The following is an 8,585-nucleotide window of genomic DNA, read 5'->3' as shown; positions in this document are numbered from 1 at the left end:
TTTTAATAAAAGGAGGAAAACATTAACAGACAGACAACTTTTTACAAAATAGCAAAAGAACAGTACAGACAATACAGAGTTACAAACAAAGTGGTAGGAAATTAACAATGCTTGTTGTATTACATACTGATACCTTCAAAGTGGTTTCTCATGAAAAAAGATAGAGACATGCAATACTGATCAATCAAGGACTCATTGACAGTTTCTTTCAGCAAAGAAATAGAAGACATTAGAAAAACTACGTTAACTATCCTGTATATACATACATGCAAAATTTCTCCTTCTTTCCCTTCTCTTTTCCCACATCCCAGTTGCCCTTTATCCTTGAGTGTTTGCCTATCATTTCGCAATGTCTATCATACCTCCTAGTTTAAATTAACTCTTTCAGGTTTTACACTAGTGAAACAATGTGGTGCTTGCATATGCAGGTCTGATTTATTTCACTTATGAGTATGGTCTCTAGTTGTGACCATTTACCTATAAAGGCCTTGACTTTATCTTTCTTTATAGCTGAGTAATATTCCATTATATGAAAGTACCACAGTTTTCTTATCCAACCCTTGTTGGGTGGACATTTGGGTTGCTTCCACAATTTAGCAATTACAAATTGTGCTGCTATGAACATAGGTGCACATACATCACTGTGATATGATGTTTTTAGATCTTCTGGGAAAATACCCAGAAGAGGAATAGCTGGGTTGATTGGGACCTCTAGACCTAGTTTTCTAAGGAATCTCTAAACTGATTTCAACAGTGATATCACCAGTCTGCATTCCCACCAGCAGTGGAGAAGGGTTCTTATTTCTCCACAGCCTTGCCAGCATTTATTATTGGTTGATTTCTTAATGCTAGCCATTCTTACTGGGGTAAGGTGGAATCCCAATGTTGTTTTAATTTGCATTTCTCAAATGACTCATGATGTTGAACATTTTCTCACGTATTTATTTGCCATTTGTATTTCCTTATCTGAGAAGTGTGTATTCATCTCCGCTGTGGGGACCTGATACTTTTTAATTCTTTATATGTTCTAGATAGAAGCCCTTTGTCTGAGGGACAGTCAGATAACACCCAACTAAGAAAGAGAACTACAGACCAAACTACCTAATGAATATAGATGCAAAGACACTCAATAAGATACTAGCAAACAGAATGAAGTAGATTGTCAAGAAAATCATACATCATGACCAAGTTGGATTCATTCCAGGAACGCATGATTCATTCAATATTAACAAATTTATAAATGTCATACACCATATCAATGGAGCCAAAGACAAAAAACACATGATCATCTCAATAGATGCAGAAAAAGCTTTCAACAAGGTTCACCATGCATTTATGATAAAAACTCTACAGAAAATAGGAATAGATGGTCTTTACCTTAACTTGATGAAAGCCATGTATGACAGTCCAACAGCCAACATCATTCTAAATGGACAAAAACTGAAAGATTTTACTTTAAAATTGGTAACAAGACAAGGATGTCTGCTGTCACCACTCCTATTCGATATAGCTCTGGAACTACTAGCCAGAGCAATAAGACAGGAGAGAGAAATAAAAGGAATAAGGATAGGAAACTAAGAAGCAAAACTATCATTATTTGCAGATGACATGATACTTTACATGGAAGATCCCAAAAACTCCACAAGAAGACTCCTTGTATTAATCAACAAATTCAGCAGTGTAGCTGGATACAAAGTTAACACCCAAAAATTGATAGCATTCCTATACACAAACAACAAACAGCCTGAGAGAGGAATTAAGGAAACCATACCTTTCACAATAACATCCAAGACACTGAAATATTTGGTAATCAATCTAACAAAAGAAGTAAAAGATCCATTCAATGAAAACTACAGTACTCTGACAAAAGATATGTGTTCCCTGTTTCTGTCAAAACTTCTGTTCTATTTGAATGAGGAGCACACAGTGGTCCATTATGACCATACCTGATCCTAACTAATACCAACCTTGATAACATTATTTTCAAGTAAAGGCACAGTTTCAGGTGCTACATGTTAGGAGTTAACAATTTGGGGAGACATGATTCAACTCACAGCAGAGCTGAAATTTCTATTGAAATGACCCTATACAATGCCATATATTGAGATAGTGTTCAAATTAAATATCATCTTTCTATAAAAAGAAAAAATAAATATCCATTTCCAATGGTTATTCTTAAAAAGTGGATTGTAACTTCTAGTTAGAAAAGTGACACAAGAAGGAAAGTAATATGGTATAAAAGCGGACAAAATTGAAGTTAAAATAACCTTATTGACTATATATATATATATATATATATATATATACACACACACATATATATAAAACCTTTAAAATACTCAAATGTAGGTAGAATTGAGAACACAGTATAGAAATAATCATGAAGAAAGCATTCAGTATGTATAATATTTATACAACAATAGTAAATAATGAGAAACTTTTTTAAAATAACAGTTACTAATCCAGATGTGGCAGTGTACACCTCTAAAACCAGCATACGGAGAGCCTGAGGGGGAAGGACCACAAATTCAAACACAGTCTCAGCAAATTAGCTATTTAGTATGCAAAACCTCAAAATTAAAAAGAAAAAAAGGAAAGAAAAAGTAGAAGAAAGCTGGAGATGCCTCTCACTGAGAAGGCTCTCTGTAAAGTTCCCTGAGACAAGCAAACAAACAAGCCCACATGAACAGATACTGCCATTGTATTAAAGATGTAAAGTTTCTTCTATGATCTGGAAAAGACTGCATGAAATTCATACGTGGCAACAGAATTCCCAGTGTGATAGTGCGAAAGGTGGAGGTTTAGAAGGTTATTATATCATATGAATGGAGACTCCATGAGTGGGATTATGGAACCTCCATGACTATATAAAAAGGTTGGGTGGAACTAAGTATGCCCTTTTGTCTTTCTGTCACTAGAGGACTCAGGAAAACATTCTCTTGCAATGCAAATCTTGGCCCTACTCTACTTTGAAGCAGCTATCATGATTTCCCAGCCTCCACCATGGTAAGCCATGAATTTATATTTTTAATAAATTATTCAGTCTAAGATATTTTACAACAGAAACCCAGAATAGACTAAGACAATGTCTAACAATAAGTTCAATGAATGATATATGAGTTCAACTTTGAAAAAAGAAAGCACTGCGGTGGTAAAATTAATGAAGAGCTGAATACATATGGAAGTACACTGGGTGCATGCATCAGAATATAGAAACATGATTTCATTTGCCTCTGATTGATCTATTTTCCATAATTCCAGTTACAGTCATTTTGATCATGTGCCTCAACAGACACAAGAGCTTCCCTCCTTTTTGAATTATTTGAAAGGAACCAAACAAAATTTCAATAAATAACATTAAACAGAGAGCAATTTAAAATATCCTGGGCACCAGGCAATGAATGTCAGTACTGATTAATACAAAGGAGGCAAAGGAGTCATCTGCAGCGGTTCCTGCTGATGCTCTTGATGCGGCCGCACTCGGTGATGGAGCAGTAGTGGTGGAGAGGGCGGAGGTAGACAGCCCGGAGCTGCATGGATTCCCTCTTTTTAAAAGGAACAGCATTGCAGTGTGACAGTGGAGAAAGCGATTTAGAAAAAATCCCAAAGTTTTTCCTTCACAATTTTCCCTCAAATACTGATCAGGGTAACGATCAATATATCAATCTAGGGAAAGTACCTCAGGCTTAATCTAACAGTACGTATTTCAAGGCTATAAACATTTTAATTTTCACCTGAATTTTACTTCAAGCTAAGTCTACGCTCTGGGAGTCCATTATTCCACATATGAATAAAGAGCTCTAGAAAAAGTAAAATAGTTAGTCTTAATATCATACATTTATTTTCCAACACAGTTTCAAAGGTTAGAATTAACACATTAAATATGAATATATTTAATGTAGCAGCTCCAAAACACGTAGTATCTCCAAATATATAGTTTAATGACAGATGTCCCCAGGTACACTAGGAACAAAGGACTCCTAGCATGGTATGTGTGGTGTTATGTGACATGAATTCAAGGAATTATTTTTATTATTATTTTTAATCATTTTGAGAAATGTCATAAAGATGTAGTCCCTTACTGATTATGTGTAAGATTTTTTTCAATCAAATTTTATTGATACATTTTAGATATATATAATGATAACATTCACCATAGAGAATTTGTACCTGTACATGATATAATCAGTTTTTTTCTTCCCGTTCCTCTACCTTACTTTCATCCCCTCCTGCCCTCCACAGTTATAAAAGCTTTGTTTCCATATCTTCCTTTTCTCAATGTTTTTTTTTTTTTGTGCTTTTCCCTTCTTTCCTTTCACCTTGCTCTGTCCTTTGTTCCCCTCGTCATTTGAACATTTTCTCCGTAGGAAGAAAATGTGTAATATATTCGAAGGGATTAAGAATATGAAAGGGCTGGTTGGATCAATATTTCAATATTATTTTAACATTATTGAAAGATTCAATCAACTACATCAGAACTGTGGTTTTCTAACATTCTCCTAGAGTGATATTTATCATTATTCATGCTTTCATGCAGCGTAAAGGAATAACTCAGTTTTGAATGGTCCGAAAAAAACCCAAAAAATAAGTACATGTCCTCTAGCTTGTTTCTGCTCACACACCTTGTGAAATGTTGGACAAATCCCAACCAGCATCAGAATATTTGTTACATTCTGAGTGAGATTATTATACAAGATTTACTCAATACTGTAAATTTAAGGGGGAAGAGATTTATTTCTAGAAAATTTTCATAACATCCATACAAATTTAATATTTCACGAAAATTTAAAATTTTGTTTTATCTAAAACAAAGTTCATATCAAATTTTTAAAATTCTCAAACTTTTATTCTTCTTTATAAGTGTTCTTCTTAGTCAATTTTAAGTTACTAAATAAATGTATAATTATCTATTTGAGAGAATTTCTTATCAAATCTTATGCATCATGTTCTCCATGTCCAAAGTAACATTATCTCTTAGATCTGCAAAGCTCTTCTCTGAGTTTCTACATTTGTGGTGGAATCTGTGTAATAAATTCCCTTTTTTCTCTTATGCTCAGGTGTCATTTAATAATGATTGTGAGTTTTGGGAAAATGCATTATAAGGCAATTTTGCTATTGGGTGAATTCCATCGAGTGTGCTTACAGCAACTTGATAAGTCTACTGCTTCTACGGTCATAAGGAAATAGGACTCGAGATCAAATCATGAGAAAATGATGCAATTACAACACAGGGAAAATAATGTTTGTATGGATCTTGGAAGAATATGACATAGTATTGTACAGTCATAGTTTGTATGTGGAAGGAGTACACTGTAAAACAACAATAAAGGTATATTTGTACTAACACATAAACCACTAACAATATTATTATTATTATTAATTAGTATCATGTTCTTTGCACAAGTGTATTTGCTATATGTTTTACTGACTGGAAGCACTGCAGATTTATTTCTATTCAGCATTTCTGTAAGTACACGATTCATGCATTCCACTATGATAGCATGATGGCTAGCTTCTCTAGGACATGGGAATATTTCAGGTACATACTGGTACATAATTTTACAGCATGTTTTCTTGGTGAACTCTTGTTCATCTTACAAAATCAGTTTAAGTGAAATTTTTGCTACTGCAAATTTGAGGATATCACCATCTTGTTATTATCTTCTTTAAGCATGATTGGAACTATCAATATATTTAAGAATATCTGTTATGCAAATTAGAGTAATTTGCTGGTTGCTAGATGTTCTGTGTCTGAAGGGATTATGATTTTGAGTTAGCAATGCCTATGCATACATGAGCAGATTTTTAGGTACATTTTCAAAACCAACATATGGTTTAGCATTTAACACACCATGTATGCAACAATTGTGATCTGGGTGACTATTTGAATGACAATGATGAAAACAAACAGGTGACTTTTTGTATCACTATCTCAGCCATAAAATTAAAAGAACTCCAAGTTCAAATTACGTCTTTATTCTTTCTTGTGTTTATGAAAATATCTCTCACGTAACTAAAGTAGTTTGTTTTTCTTCCTTTTCTGTTTTATTTCTCACAATATCACAGGCCACTGTTTCCATAGCACAGATTTTTCTTTAATAATAATTTTCTTGTGGTATCACCAGTCCTGATAATTGACTAAACAGTTTTCTCTTCCTAAATTTTGGAATATGTTTGTATTAGTGTTCACTAGAAGAGTGTAATTAGCATAATATATACATTGGATATACAAGACATTTAGTGGGTAGGCTTACAAGATGAGAAGGCAAATAGTCCCAATTGCTGTTGGAGTTCAGAGCCAGAAGAATCCAAAACAGCTATCTGCACAGGGGAGACTGGAAGAGCCAGTGAAAGTGAAAGTTAAAGGCTTGGAAGCTCCCTGAATAGTCACCAGAATAGTCTGTGTCAGAATGTCAGAAAGTCTTCGTTGAAAACATGAAGAGTCTTTCACTGGAAAGCTAAAGAAACTGAAGACTACATCCAAAGGGAATTGTGAAGATCGCAGCTTTTCCAAAGGAAAAAAAAATTGGAAGTTAAAGATACAGCTCAGGAGATCTCCATTGCTGAGAAGGAACAAAAGAAAGGAAAAGATGGCCTGAGGGCATCACAAGAAGCTGCAAGTCTTCACCTTTTGCAACCTCAAAACTGAAAAGGTGAAAGACTTTGCTTTGAGAAGAAAGCCACACACAGGACCGCTTTCCAGAATGGCAGCAGTATAGAGAATTTTGTCCTCAAACTTGCATTCAGAGTGCCAAGTAATCCTGGCACTCTACCCCTATGGCCAAGAGTGTGGAAGGCTTGGCTACTGCTCCAGGTGGCAGCAGACCTTCTCATCACCCACGCGGCACTGGTTTTAGGTGCATACAGAATGCAAGAGTTCTGAGGTTAAGAAGGCTTCCACCTTGATTTCAGAAGCCCCGAAGGGCCAGGCAGCATCCCTCTAAGATGGCAGTACGTGAAGCGGTGAGTGTGAAGCAAAAGGTGCCATGGAGACGTCAGATGTTTATGAAAATCGGGAACATGGATTGTCTGAGGAAAGCTGCAAGGAAGGAGAAAAGTAGGCCTAAAAGAGGAGCTATGAGAGCTGTAACCACCAGAAGTGCCATAGGGGTGGAGTCACACAAGCCCTTTGGCACTCACAACGTGCCACAGGTTGCTTTAGGTACTGGATGTGGAATTACAGGACTTGATGTTTGCCCTGCTGGATGTTGAACTTGCTATGGTCCCAGTGCTTTGTATTCTCTTGTCTGTACCTTTTGGAATGGTAGTGTTTTTCTTGTGCCATTGAAGATTGAAAGTGTTTAACTTGGGTTTCATTTGTACAGAGGCTCACAGCTAAGAGTTTGCCTTACGTCCTGGAAGACACTTGGGACTTGGACTCTTCAGCAGTGGTGAAACTGTTTGTTTGGACTTTGGCAACTCTTGCAAATGGACTAAATGCTGTTTGTATAAGGGGATGTGCATGAGTCACTGGGGGGTCAGGGGTGGGATGTTATGGTTTGTGTTTGCGTGTCCCCATAAGTTATCATACAGTCATGGGGCAGGCTTCTAGAGTTTATGATTGATTCCTGTTCCAATGTTGGAATTATGGGTGTGAGTGCTACACCTTCCCTGGGGCAGATAGTTTGCATACAATGTAAGAGAGGGAAAGAAGCTGCTCACCACTACTCCTCCCTTTTGCTTTGGTTGCTTTGCTCTTTTGCCACCATGAATGGTTGCCCTGTGCCATGTGCTACTCTGCTTTGGAGCCAACCCAGTATGGACTGAAACCTCCACAAGTTGTGAGCTAAATAAACCTTTCCTTCCTTAATTTTTGGCATCAGGTATTTTGTCTCAGCAATTAGAGAAAAGTAACCAAGACAACCTGTAATGGCTGATGAAGCCTGAAAACCTCAAAGGATAAAACATCACAGCAAAGGACACCTGGATCTGATCTCAACTTGATAAAGACTATAGCCTCAGACATCTTACTCCTGGGTGGATAAAATTAATTCTTATTCAGGATTAATTTAACACCTTACTTGGAGAACTCCTTGAGTAATTCCACCATTCTTGAGGTCACCCAGAGAAGGTCTTGGTCTTAGCCCTGAGTGAATCTCAATTCTGTGAGAGGGTTTTGATCCTCCTGGAACCCTGAAATCATTCCATTTACCTCTTTCTTATTTAGCCTTCACCATACACTTGCTTGGGAGATTGTAGACCTGATCACCCTGCAATAACTGAGGTATATTATTAACCCAATAGGCAGGCACTATGCCACTGAGTTATATCCCCAACTCTCTCTATGCACAACTGACTGCCAGATTCCTATTATTTGTATAATCAGATTACCTTTCCATAAGCATTGCTTTCGTTTCAATAGCAAAACTTCAAAATAGTTTTTAGGGAAATAAACCTAATATCTGTAATCTGATATCTGTTAGCTTTTGCAATATGTCTTCTATGTTGCTTTCCAATGCCATTTATTATGTATAGTTATTCATTGCTAAGCTTACAGTTAAATGTTTTTCATACTGAATAAATTTCTTTCTATTTTAGTAATGCAATTTATATTTCAATATTCAAATTATAGTCTTTGAGGGGGG

Source organism: Chinchilla lanigera, unplaced genomic scaffold, assembly GCF_000276665.1.
Source record: "Chinchilla lanigera isolate Chin_1 unplaced genomic scaffold, ChiLan1.0 scaffold00006, whole genome shotgun sequence".
Taxonomy (NCBI): Eukaryota; Metazoa; Chordata; class Mammalia; order Rodentia; family Chinchillidae; genus Chinchilla; species Chinchilla lanigera.
Note: the sequence above shows the minus strand (reverse complement) of the source record.